General features: G+C 44.5%; 1 pseudogene; it reads right to left on the reverse strand.

The window, feature by feature from the left end:
- Window positions 1-875: 875 nt before the first annotated feature.
- Window positions 876-11,672, reverse strand: LOC114634770 (annotated as a pseudogene).
- Window positions 11,673-12,255: the final 583 nt, after the last annotated feature.

Below are 12,255 nucleotides of genomic sequence, written 5' to 3' on the forward strand. Positions count from 1 at the left end.
TTGAAATCATGCTGTACTTTCTTCCCTTTGTCTACCTGGAGAGTCTGCAAAGGCATAAAGTGGTAATACCAGCGAGTCTAAGTAGATACAACAGGATATTACAGGCACACTGCAGTTTGGCCATGTGTGAAAGAGCTGGGCCTTGGTGTGTCAGTTTCCTGAGATTGTTCCATAGCTACTTGTTCCAGATTTGGGAGATACTGTTTATTAGACATAGAGATTTCATTTGTGACCTTTTATAAAAGAGATAGGTTGTGTTATAGTAAGTTCAAAATGTATAGTTGTGTGCCCAGGCCAATTGCCTCAGATTGGGATAAAGCTTTCTTAGCCTAAAAATGGTAAGCTCCAGGTTCAGTGAGAGACTGCATCTCAAGAGAATAAGGTGGAGATGCAGGCGCAGGATGCTCAGTAGCTTCCACTGGCCCTGTGCATGTGTCTACCACACATGTACATTTAAAGTTACTATAGGAATAGGCTTGCTGCAGAGTCTTGGCAGCACTTCTCTTTGAATGCCTGGTATGTGCCCACTGAGGAACCAGAAGCCTTTTATGTACTACTTCTCCCCTAATCCTGTGGTTACTGTTCTTATTCATAGACCAAGTCTCTGGAGAGATTCAATGGCTTTCCTAAGGCCATTCAGCTATCAAGGTGTGACTGATATTCCAATCCAGTGTTGTTTCCCCTTCTTCATAGCACAGGAAGAAGAATGCAGTGTTCATTCCAGAAAGGCAAAAAAATGGGCATGTACAGATAGATCACTTTGTGGTAGGTTCTTCCTTATAATACATGGAAAGAATAGCGGAGGAGGGGGGAGGGAGGGAGAGAGAGAGAGAGAGAGAGAGAGAGAGAGAGAGAGAGAGAGAGGAACTCCTTGATCACATGACTGAGACAGCTCCACTGTCTTCCAAGTGTGGGTAGCGCATCTCCTTGTTGATGACATCAGGTGCTAACAAGGTCTTGTCTTCTTCTGCTATGGTTCTCCATGTGTTCAGGGCAGCTGTGCTCCCATAAAATATTTTTCCATAGAAGCTTCCACTGTGGTTGCACATGGATTATGCCAGGCCTATTGCATCAGCCAGTTCTCCAGCCTAAGCTCAGTTTCTCATGTGTCATTTCCGGATTTCCCAATAACCTTAGGGTTTAAGAATGTTAGTTGTTTTTTCCTGTTCTTCCTGGAGATCTCTGATTTAGATCAGGGAGGAAAGTGCTATTCAGGCATTCATAAGAGTTATTGAGAGTACTGATTGTCTTGGTAAATAATTGTGAATGATTTGGTTGGTACCCAGATTCAAAATCACAAGTTCAGAGTGATTGGAAGTCCTGACCTAGGCAGGGGCAGACTGACATGTGTTCCCTTGATGCCTGAGGCACCCTCACTCTGCTCTTGTAGCATTCTGCATGTCTTCCTCTGTGGCCTTAAAACTATAAATCTGTGGTTTCTCCCTCTGCACGGTGGCCTCCTAAGGGAAGAGGCTGACACAAGGGATCCACAAGCGCTTACTTGAATGAATGAGCCAATGAGGTTTAATTTCCAATTGATTATACACAAGCACATATATAAGTCCTCATTAATCTCCCATCTCTCAAATGGAATACATTCTAGGAGAAACCTTTAGATTTGATGTTTACACATCCAGGACTGTGTCTTAATAAAATTTCACTCCTGGCTGCACACTGCAATCAGTTACTTTTTTTTTTTTAAAGTTGTAGAGCCCATACTATACCCTTTGCCCCCTGAGAGTCTAATTTAATTGGTCACAGCATTTTTGTAAATCATCATTTTTAAAACTCTTTGCTAAGCGATTTACTAAGCCAAGGCTTCATGTTTACTTAGGGCAACTAGTACCTTCTGGCTGACAAGAGGTCATGTCCTGTGGGATCTGAGCATCCTGGGTAAAAAGACATGGGTTCCTGGACATATACCCTGAGACAGAAGAGAAGGACATTGCCTGGAAACCCTCTTAGGGAACATCTGGGATCCTTATGTGAAATCTAGTAATCTGTAGGACATCAGCGGGCTTTGAGCTGTTGGGCTCAGGGAGACCTGCCATCTTTCCTGCTTCTGTAACCTCTCTCTACTGCCTGATAGCACTGGGTCATCCCACAAAACCCCTGGAGGAGTTTAATTTCCAGTTAAAACTTTCTGTTAGAAATGGCTGAATTGAAGACACTGGGATTTAGGAACAAATGTGTACATCTCTCTTGCCCTGAGAATAGAGGTCTGAGTTGTGTCAAACACTGGTAGCCTGAGGAGTCCCATGTATGTGACAGTCACCGGGATGAGAACCATGATAGCGCTGCCTGGATGATTAAAATAAAGGCTGAGAAAGTTCTCTGGGTTCATGATCAGAGTACATGCTTCCAGGATGGAGTTTGTGACTCCTTCTTGCTAAACGTAGAGGAAAGGCAGGAAGAGGGAGATGACGACTCTTTCCTTTTGCTGGTAAGCCTCTGTGTTCTGAGCATATCTGCACCTAGCTTGCCATTTCTCTTTTCTTTCATTATTTAAGAGATGGATTTGGCCTCATGCCTCTGTCCTGTGCCCTTTTAAAAGAGGAAGAAGGATGTGTATGGAAGCTCCTGTCCTTCGGGTTCTGGGAACAGGCACAAAGTGTGCTTTTCCAGGGTAATTTGCTGAGAAATGGAGTGTTACAGATGCTAAGCAATCTCCCTGCTTGGGTTTGGCTGATAGTTTTATAAACAAGAATCTTGATTAATTGGTGTCAGGAGCTGAGGAAGGTCTCAGGTTTTACCTTCTTGTAAAGAGGGTAACAAATTAGCTTGCCACACTTTCATGGGGGCTGGCATATGACTGGAGATTTCTGGGTAAGGGAAAATGGCTTCATTATTAACAGCATTGCTAGTGGCCTGAATATGGGCAATATTTCTGTGCCAGGGGAGACAATGGTCCAGGTAACATCTGCACAGTCAGTGGCATGTGTTATAAGAACATGGAGCTTTTGGAATCTCCATCTTTTAGTTTGGACAAAGCACTCCCAGCTTGTGCTTGGGCAGACAACTATCTGTCTTCCAAGGCTGAACAAACACTGAACAAACATCCTTGAAAAGGTTATTCAGAGCAAGGACAATCTGTACTGCCTGCAAGATACACAGAAACATCACCCAACCATAAAGGACTATCCCTCCATAGTAAGTCAGAAATAGCATGTGGTACTTAAGGAGGCATGGGGAAGTTGAAAGCAGAGGGAAACACGGATTTTGTAGATGTCTCCAAACTCCATCTGAAAAGTCTCAAGTGAGTACACAGTTTCCTCACAGTTCAAGGTTTATCTGTTACCTAACAAATCATACAATGAGTTTACTACAACCAGGAGCTCAAGGTTCTGTGGCTTGATAGGCTGTCCTTCTGTCGCAATGGGCTGTGTTGACTCACATCAGCTGGTGCAGTTGATGGTTGTTGAATCATTAAACCAGACACGGGGGACTAGTCAAACATCTGTTGTGACCTAGAAGACTAGTCCAGGCTCCCCTATGTACTGATGGTCACAGGATCCTGGAAACAGCATGACAGTGAGCCCCCCTCCCCAAAGGGAATGCTTGTTAAGTTTGTACCACAACACTAAGGTTCTATGGATAGAGCAGGCCATGTGACCAATCCGACCTCAGGGGAGGAGAAAGTAAGTCTGTCTCCAGGGAGAAGATAGATCCACAAGAGGCTATTGCCTTATTTTCTGATTACAGCTTCTCAGAAAGCCCTACACCATTCCCTCTCATCCAAGCATTAACCTGGTCTGACTCCGCTTAGCTTCCTTGAAGAGAGGAGACCAGAGATGTTGGGGAGATATGACCATGGCCCTACACTTACCAGTCACTCATTGCTCCTACCCTATGGCCGGTTTCACCTTTTTCTTCATAGCCCTTACCAGGCTCTGACATAATTTGTTGTTCACATTTGTTAAAGTGGTTTTATTTGTTCCCTCGTTTGTTTCTCCAACCACAAAGAAAACTCTGAAAGACAATGACTTATCTAGTCACTCAAGGAAGTGACTGAAGTGGTGGACATCCACAAAAACCTTGTAGCTGGATGATTGGCAGGACAATAGATTTAGTCATCTTTATGAGGATTCATGAACAATCACTCGTTCTTCAAGTGAACTTTGCCCAACAGCAGGGGGCTTTGGAAATGGAGGTAAGATGGGGAAACTGTACAGGAAGTGAATGTAACACAGCTGCGAGTTCTTATTTTCTGAGGTTATTGTCTCTCCCTTTAGTCAAAGAGAAATGCACCTTATTAGGATTCAGTTTACTGTTATGGGGTTCATCAGCATTTTTAAATGAAAATAGAATTTCCGATCTTAGGGTACACTATGTTTTTTAGACGTGGAAGTTAAGAAATAAAATAGCTAGCTCTTTACAGCACGACTCAGGGTTTGTATAAATCAGTCCTGACATCACTTCAGAGTCTTGTATGAGAGTGTGATTATGAGGCCCTGGTGTGAGTACGTGGTTATGAAGCTGTATTCCCACCCCCACCCCTGCCCACCCTTATTTTCACACGAGGAAGAGTTTCAAGTTTCACACTTGTGGAATCTAATGGGATATGGATATTAACCAGTGTTTTGCCATGACCACATGCGCTTAAACCTCAATCCTGCTACCAAAATCTGTATTAGTTACAGCTCAACCAGAGAAGCAGAACCAGTAGAAGATATAGTTACTGTGTGGTTTATATCTATATGTATGTAATCTTTATGAGAATTTGTGAACAATCACTTGTTCTTCAAGTGAACTTTGGCTGAAAGGTCACTGCACGGGGCTCTGGAAATGGAGGAAAAAAATATATGTGGGGCTGCAAAGGGATGGTTTGGTCTCCCTCGTAGAGCACTGGGCTTGAGATAGCTGTTGGGGTAAAATTTACCCATGACTCTGGTTCGCCAATGTTCATTCCGTGGGTCACTGATGGAAAGCTGAAAATGAGTTTTAAGGTTGGTGAGCATGGTGCTACCTCAGCTGGTGGATTCCATCCTGCAGCTCCAATGTCTGCAACCTCCATATGTGGAGACCTCCTGGAGACATTCACCTGTGTTTTGGTAAGGAAAGCAGAGAAAAGGGCTGGGGATAGTGGAGATGGATTCCGGGTGTAGGGGAATCTCAACCCTGGTTCAACATCTTTCAAGTGGGCAGTCCTGGGTTCCTATAACTTGTTTGTGTCCGTTGTAGGTTTCCCTAGCATAGAATCTCCAATGGTAGGTGTTGGGAAGTCTAGAGAGAGACTGGGTGGTAGCAGAGTTAGCGTGAAGGATGACAAAACTGCCAAGAGAATGGACGAGAGGGGGGCTTGTGGAGGGCACATGGCCTGGGCAGCTGTCATCAGGTCATGGATGTCCTTCCAGGAGATCTTGCTGCTCCTCTGGGCGTGGTGTCTCCTTTGCCTTATCCTCCCCCTCCTTGGTTCTTGATCTGTCAGTGAGAGGCGGGCCATCTTCTTGGTTGGTGGAGTGGTGTCAGACTTTTCTGGCAGGGACCCAGATAGGCTTGGGCTGGTCCTGTGGAAAAACACAAGTGAAACCCCTCCTGGTTGTAAGGAGGGGGTCTGGTCCCTTTCAAATTCCATCCAAAGGATCTTGCCATTGTACTAGGATAGGGGGAGCTAATTTTGGTGTGTGCCAATGGAGGGAAATAGGAGGGTGTTTGGAGGTTTTGTAGATATTAAATATGTTTAGGGTAGCCAGGGCCATCATTAATTGTACATTAGGGGGATAAGTGGTGGTTTGTTGTTTCAGGAGTTGGGCTTCTAGGGTCTGGCTTGTTCTTTCTATTATTCCTTGGCCCTGAGGGTTGTGGGGAATTCCCATATGATGGGCAATTTCTCACCGTGTGCAGAAGGTTTTAAATTGGGAGCTAGTGAAGGTGGGGGACATTGTCGGTTTTTATCTGTTGAAGAATGCCCATGATGGCAAAGATAGAGAGCATATGGTAAATTAACCTTTTTGAGTTTTCACCGGTCTGGGCTGTAGCCTGTATAAAATGTGAGTAAGTATCTATGGTGACAAAAACGTATTTTTGTCTACCGAATTGGGGAACATGGGTAACATCAATTTGCCATAAGGCATTAGATTTGAGGCCTCGGGGAATTGATGACCATGGTTTGTAAAGCTGGGGTGATAATAAGGGATGCACAAGAGGCACATGTTTTTATTATCCTCTGGAGCTGAGCAAGGGGGATGTGGGGGAAGCGAGCATGAAGCCCCTTTAGATTTGTGTGTGTGCGTGAATGAAATTGGTCTGTTTGTTCAGTGGAGGCTATGACTGTCCCTGTTGAGGCAGTTTGGTCAGTGAGTGCATTTCCCTCAGATATAGGACCTGGCAGGTGACTGTGGGATCAGATATGTTGGATATATATGAGGGAGGCTCTCTCCTGTAGGCACAGACCTGTGCGAGTAGAGGGGAAAGTGAGTTGTCATCTAGTTTAACAAATGATCTTGACAACCAGGGAAGCAAATTGACAGCATATACACTGTCTGAAAAGAGGTTAAGGGGGGCTTTGACTTCTTTTAGAGCTAGGTAAATGGCATATAGTTCTTTATATTGGGGGGAGTGATGGGGAAGCTCTTTGAATCATAGGATAGGGGTTTTATCTTCAGGGAAGTAGTATATTACTGCTTCAGCTCCCCACTTCCCCCATCAGTAAATATTGTGGGGGCTTCTGCTATGGGCTCTCTGCAGAATAGTTTGAGGGGTAGCCATCGTAACAGAGGGAGGGAAGAGGCCCATTTTTTGTCAGGATAATGGTTGTCAATTTGTCCTTGGAACCCTATTAAGCTGATAGCGAAGTGGGAATTATTTTTGATTAGCCACTGAACATCAGAGAGGGGAGAAAGGAGTGACAAGAACGTCAGGTTATTTTCCTAGGGTTTGTAGGGCTCTATCTCTGCCATTTTTAATCATATTGGTGAATGTATCCACTTCATTTAAGATTAAGGGTGCACCACCCATCGGGGTATGGAGCCATTCTAGCACCCCCTGTGGTTGGTAAAGGGCTCCTACAAGGGTGGGGAAGGAGTTAAAGCTAAGGAGATGTACAGGTATGGTTGGGTCATACTTAGCAAGAGCCATATTTTTTAGGGTTGAATTGACAGATTTTAGGGCTTGGACTGCTTCTGGGGACAGTGTCCTTGGGGAGGAGGGACTTTTATCTCCTTTCAGGAGGTTAAAGAGGGTTTGAAGGGTGCTTGTGGGAAGTTGGGGCCAGGGTCGAAGCCAAATGAGGTTGCCCAAAAAGCTCTGGAGGGAAGTGAGAGTTAATTTTTGAGGGAAGGAAAGGGTAGGTTTGAGGGGGCATATTGAAGTAAGGGAGATCTCTGTTCCTAAACATGCAATGGGAAGAATAAGTTGGATTTTGTGAGGGGCTATTTTGAATCCTAGGGCAGATAAGGAAGGTATTAGCTGGTCCTTAAGTTGGGAGGGGGAGGTAGAAGCGTTCCCCCTATAAAAGAATGTCATCCATGTAATGATAGACATTGAATCCTTTGTCTAAATAGGATTTTAATACAGTGGCTACAGCCTCCAGACAAATGGTAGGACTGTTAGCCATTCCCTGGGGAAGAACAGTCCATTCATATTGTGAGGCTCGGCCAGAGTTGTTAATGGGGGGCACTGAGAAGGCAAAGTGTTCACAGTCCTGGGGGTAGAGAGTGATGGAAAAAAAACCCAGTATTTTATGTCTATTGCTAATAGGGGAACATTGGCAGGAACGGCTGAGATGTGGGATAGCCCTCTTTGCGGGGAGCCCCAGATTTGCATAGTTTTATTAATTGCCCTCAAATCTTGTAATAGTCTCCACACACACACCCCAGTTCATTTTTATAGCAAACACAGGGGTGTTCCATGAACTGTGGGATGGGCGGTTGTGTTGTAGAGACAGCTGCTCCTCTACAAGTTCCTTGAGGGCTCTAAGTTTCTCCCTTGATAGAGGCCACTGTGGGAACCAGACAGCTTCATCAGAGAGCCAATCAAGGCAGGGAGTATTAAATCTAACAGTAGCCTCTAGAATTTGAGGTGATTTGGAGGAGGGTTATTTGGGTCTCCTTGGGTATCATTTTCTTCAAAAGTAATATCCTCTATCTTAATGTGGTCTCTTTCTGGTTGGGTAGTAAGAACCATGTCTAAGGCCTGTAAGATATCTCTTCCTAAAAGATTGGTGGCTACTTGAGCCACCAGGGGAATATGAGGCCTGTAGCCCCATCTGGATCCTCCCACCTCTAGGTCTGTTTGGTGATACATGTGAGAGGTACCCCCTATGCCTAGGAACTGGGGCCCGGTGATCAGTTGTCAGTCTTGTGGGACCTCTTGCTGCCTTAAGATTTTCCTATCTGCCCCAGTATCAATAAGACACATCTATAAGTATCATCTATTTTAATGGTTAACTTTGGGTGGGAGCCTTCTGAGATGCTGGATACCCATAAGGCTTCTACGGTAGTAGTTGTCCCTCTTACTGTCGGGGCTGAGGGTTGCCCCGTTTGAAGTTTAAAGGCTCTAGTGGCTTACCATCCTTATCATATGGAGCAGTATAGTGCTTCCTCCAGTGGAAACCTTTTCTGCAGCAGGAACAGATGGCCTTAGGGTGATTAGAATCTGTTATAGGAGGGGAGTTTAGTGGTCATTCATCCCTCCAGTGTCCTGCCTCTCCACATTTGAAGCAGATTCCTTATGTCTTTACTGCTGCCACAGATGCCTGAGCTACGGATGCAACCAGGTGTGATGCGGTTCCTAGTTCTCGGGTTGCCACAATCCATCTATCATGATGCTCTTCCTGGAGACCTGGCAAGCTAGCCTAGACTCAGAAGTCATGCCTTCCCAAACATTGGTTTTTAAGAAGAAGGTCTCTAGCTGTGGGGTTGGAGATTTTTCTTTCTAAGCTCATTTTAGTTCTGAGAATAAAATCAGATAGGGATTCTCTAGGCTTCTGATGGAGGGAGAGCAGGGAGTAGGCGGAGGCTTGTGACCCTGAGGGTGGAGTGAGCCTGTTCCAGGCCTGAATGGCACAGAGGCGGATCTGCTCATAGTTGAGTTGCCTGCTGTGCTCCAGTAGAGAAATCTTCCTGGCCAAAGAGTTCTTTAAAACCCCATGGGGTGTCATTGCTCCTTTCCTGGTTTTGCCTAACTTGTTGAATGACAGCTCCAGTGCTGCCCGTGGTACCGAGCTTGGGCATAGGCCTGGGGGATTAGAGAAATACTCAGACTCTGGTCATCCGTTATGAAAGAATGCCAAAGCTTTTACTGAGCAGGTCCAATATATATACACCAAGCTAGGGAAGGAAAAAAAATACAAACTCAGGAAAAAAACAGAAACTCAACTTGGGGGCAATAGGATGTCAAGTGTAAATTCCCTTCCTGGGGCACCATGCCTTAGGCAGAATGTTTTGATCCTAGAGGAACCACAGAATGTTAGTTAGTAAACAGCAGCATACAGAAAGGCTCAGCCAGGGCATAGAAGATCTTCGGGGTCCTACAGGTCCCCCATTTTTATTTTATAGGCAAAAAGCATCTGTCTTAGGTCACCTTCCATCAATACCAATTACCCGTCATTGGGAATCCCTGCCAGCCTCAGGGCCCCTGTCTTAGGTAGGTAAGGACTGGAAAGAAGTTGCCTGTCATTGACTAACTATTTTTGGTAAAGGCTGAGCCAAACCTGGGCAAAAGGGTTCTCTTGTGCCAGCAACACGAGCACCTGCTTAGTATCTGCCTGGGACTGGATCTGCTGTCTGTGAAAGCAGCAAAGAAATATCAGTCCTGCTGTGGCTGCCCCAAAGGCTAGGACTTCCAAATACAAGGACCTCTAGCCCATCCTTCAAGAAGCCTTCTGGCCAGTTTGAGTCCTGCTAGAAACTTCTCTCCATAAAAAGGCTACACACAAGTAACATTAATATTAACACATAAAAATTGTTGGTTTCTCAGAATTAGCAGCAGCTTTTCCAGTAGTCTTGTTGGTGGGAACTATGACTGGCCAGGTCGAGCTGCTTATCCCCATTGACATCAGAATTGGGGAGGGGGGTCTTCACAAGGCTCCAGTAGATCTCCACTTGGGTCAAGGCTGCATAGTGACAGGGAGCACACAATGCTCAGGAATCCAAACAGGACTTTCAGTATCTTTAGGAAAAACACAAACAGAACCTCTCACCCTGACTAATACAGGGTCAGGGCCTTTCCATACACCTGATGACAATTCTTTCCATTTCACTAAGCCCAGTGCCTTCTGGGATCATTACCAATGTCTGTCTGCTGCAGACAATGCATCCTTATCCACTAATAAAAAAGTTAAAATATATAAAATAAAGGATAATCTTGCATGAGGTGAGGTAAACTCCTCCCTTTTTGGTTTTTCATGATAATTTTTCAAAATTAAATGTGTTCTTTCTACTATAGCCTGGCCTTTAACAGCTGAGCCATCTCTCCAGCCCTGAGTTACTAGTTAAACCAACTTTCTATTATCAAAGTTGTGAATTTTTAATCATATCCAACAAATACTTTTTTTTAACATAAAACAATAAAACAAAAACAGACAATTAACAGATTGGCACGCCAAGGACAGACAATAGACAGGGAAAGCAGAAATAAGGATTTCTCCAGTAGGAGCCAGAGAGAAAGCAGGATGTATACCAGGAGGACTCTGAATTGCGGTATAAGGATAGAAACATGATGGGCAGAATTTTTACAGCATTGTCACAGATTAGACTCATGATGTACTCATTATTCCAGTAATAGAGAGCCTGCTCTGCCACCTGGAAGTGAGGGCTGAAAACATATTTGGCTAACTGTTGGAAAAGAGGCTCCATGATATTCACAAATTCTGATGGTTCAATTACATCTAAAATGTCTTCTAATTCATTTAAGAACATTACTTCTTTTGGACTATGAGTCTTTGGCAAGTATTTGAGAAGTGCCATTACCACTGGTTCAGTGAGAGTCCTGTTCTTCTCTAAAAACTGCATGACACAGTATGCCAGCTTAGGGCGGTAGATACTCAGGGACTTCACTTTGTATAAGGGCAGCAACACCTTCAACAGGAAAATTTTGTGATTTTCCTTTAGTGGTAAGGCAAATCCATTAATTATACTTCCCAGGATCTCTAGTAATTCTGCTATGCCATTGTGGTACTCTGTCTCATAGATAAACCTATAAAATATATTATTGATCTGTTTCCTGATGTAAGCACGCAGGCCTAAGAACTTCACATAGATTCTGTGCTAGGTTGTTTTTAGAAAATCTCTCTCCCAAGGATCGTCACTATTAAAGAGTTCTAGAAGCTGCAATAGAACCTTCTGATCAATATATTTCTTTGCTATATTGGGCTGGAAATCTGGAGACACTAAAAATATTAAGAAAAATTCATAAACAAGCTGTGGATGAGGCCAAGCTGCTTCTAACGTTGGTTCATCTCCTCCTGGGTCAAATTCTGTTCCCTTAGGATTGGAGGAGGGTGGCAAGGTTTGAAACATATTAACTGCAAACATGTGGGTGGCTTCAGGGTAAATGGGCTGTGTGATCACGTTCCGGTTGTGGGTGATATACTCTACTGTCTTGCTTAGCATATCTTGCTTTACTTCTTTCCACTTCAGGTCACTCAGTGGGTCAGAAGCAAAGTCAAAGAGGACACAGCACTGACGTAGCTTCTGGATGAAAAGCTTCTCTTGACCCGTAGGAGGAACATCTTGTAAAGATGGGAGTTTTTGCAGTTCTCTATTATTGTTGGCATTAAACCATGAAGAGTTCTGCCATTTGTCTTTCTTCACAGGTACTATGATTGGCTGAGGGACTGATATTTTTATTTTAGTAGGTGTCAAAGACTAGACAGCTCTGAGGCTGTTTTTCCTGCTGGCTATCTCTACTTCTGCTCTATTTAGTCCTTCTTTTGAACCTTTTCCACTTTTCACTAGTTTTGGTGTTTCTTTCTCTTTCTTGTTTTTATTCGGGATGGCTGGTGTGGACTGTGGCCTCCACAGCGCCTGCAGCCACCCGCTACCACTGCTGCTGCAGCAGCAGAAATGCCCCCAGCATGGCCATCGTGCCATCCTGGCTGCCACCACCACCACCGAGGGACTGAGTAGCTCGTCTGCCCATTTTCCAGGCTCCCCTTCTAAGTTTTTGACCTTGTATTTCTTCAATTTTTCCTTTTCTAAAATTTCTCCCTCATCCTCAGAACTGGAGATATTTTCTCCCTCATGCAAAGATTTCTTAGCTGCGTCATCCTGTGCCACTACATGTAGGGAGGAACTCCTTGTTCCCATGGTGCAA

This window comes from Grammomys surdaster, unplaced genomic scaffold, assembly GCF_004785775.1.
Source record: "Grammomys surdaster isolate TR1022 unplaced genomic scaffold, NIH_TR_1.0 99, whole genome shotgun sequence".
Classification (NCBI taxonomy): Eukaryota; Metazoa; Chordata; class Mammalia; order Rodentia; family Muridae; genus Grammomys; species Grammomys surdaster.